Consider the following 1,761-nt stretch of genomic DNA (forward strand, 5'->3'; position numbering starts at 1 on the left):
AGACAAGTTTCCGTGGCAGGCCTACGGGCCTCCGGTCGCCCTGGCAGGCCGTGGGAGGGTCCCCAGGAGGGGCGGACACCCGGCAGAGCTGCGTCGCTGGCGCAGGCCGGGGCGGCGCCTTCGAGAAGCTGCTGGTCCCCCTGCTGCCCCCGGCGCTGCCCCTCGCTGGCCTCCGCTCCCCTGAGGCCGGGTCATGCCTGCGGCTCGTGTGGTCAGGCTGTCGGGCTCCCCCAACGCCTCGCACACGTCAGCGGAGGCCTCCTCACCCCCAAGTCCATCTGGACCCAGCACCAAGCCGCTGGGTCGGGCAGGTTCCCTGTGGGTCCATGGTGGACCCCTTTGTCTGCTGTGCCTTCCCCTCCACCGTCCCCAGACGTGCCTCGTCCTCCTTCCAGGTCTGCCCCTCCCTGACCGCCCGCAGGGCCGGGCTCGCTCCCCGCAGTGATGGCCACTCCAGGCCTTCGCCCTCCTCCTTCGTCTCCACGCGCCCTGCGTGAGTTTAAGCCGCCGGGTCCGGGACTCACTGCCGTTGGCCACATGGGAGGGAGTCCAGTGACATAGCCAAACGCCCGCTGTCTGCTGGGCCCCCAGCACTTTGTAAGTTTCTATTTTTATGTAATTGTGAGTGACCTAAAGAACCCTTGCGATAGGTTTTTATGGAAGGGTTGGGGTTGCCAGCTGCCATGGAGCAGAAGCGCCAGGCCGGGAGCCAGAGACCACGGCTAGATGCCCTGGTCCCAAGAGAGGAGAGATGACCTCACAGGGCACTGGTGGACATCCTGAGTCCCATGGGTTGTGCAGGTCACCTGCATGGTGCTGACACTGCACGTGCACATGGGGCACGGCACTGCCCAGGTCCCTTGAGTCCTCTCCCAGGGGAAGTGGGCAAGTGCGGGTGGGAGCCGGCAGGTTCTCACTGAGTCCCAGGACGACCTACCGCAGCCCACCCCTGTTAGAGGCCTGGGGACGAGTTACGGCAGCCCACCCCTGCTAAATATGCACCAGGAGGCTGAGGAGGCTCCGCAGCAAAAGTAACACCCAGCCCCACGCCCAGGGCAGTGGTCCTCTAGCTGCTTCCCACCCACGTGCCTTTCTGGCATGGGTGTATTTCTTTTCTGTTAAAAATGTTTACTTTTTGGGATCAGCAAGTGGTGTGGCGGTTAAGGTGCTGGACCCCCATATGACCGACCACAGTTTGAGACTCGTGAAATTACAAAGTAACAGAGAAAAGCCTGCATACCCTTGGCCCATGCTTTCCAGCGGCAATGCCTTACTTAGCGATGGCAGAGGCAGAGATGATGGGTCTGCAGCCACAGACCCTGGCCGCTCCGCCTGTGCGTGCTGTGCATGGGCCTGCCAGTGCCGGGCCTGGGCCTGTTCCTGCACCACCTCCACAGAACTCACGACCCTTCCAGTGGCCCCCCATCCCCGACACCCCAACCCACAAGTCTGCTCTTCATCTCTGTAATTCTGCCATTCTGAAAGGTTATAAAAATAGAATCATGGGGGGGAACCAGCAGTTGGCTATGTCGCTGGACTCCCACGTAGTCGACCGCGGTTCGTGTCCCGGACCCGGTGGCTTAAAACTCACGCCGGGCGCGTGTGCGTGCGTGCCCAAGATCCCGAGAGGAGAATGGAGGAGAAGGGATTGCGGCGTGACCATCCCCCCTGGGGGGTGATTTCTCGCTTTCTGTCTCTATGTCTCTCTCTGTCTGTCTGGCGAGCGCACGCGCCCTACAGTGAAAATCTCTCCAAAAAAAA

The sequence above is a fragment of the Tupaia chinensis genome, unplaced genomic scaffold (genome assembly GCF_000334495.1).
Source record: "Tupaia chinensis unplaced genomic scaffold, TupChi_1.0 Scaffold142100_1, whole genome shotgun sequence".
Taxonomy (NCBI): Eukaryota; Metazoa; Chordata; class Mammalia; order Scandentia; family Tupaiidae; genus Tupaia; species Tupaia belangeri.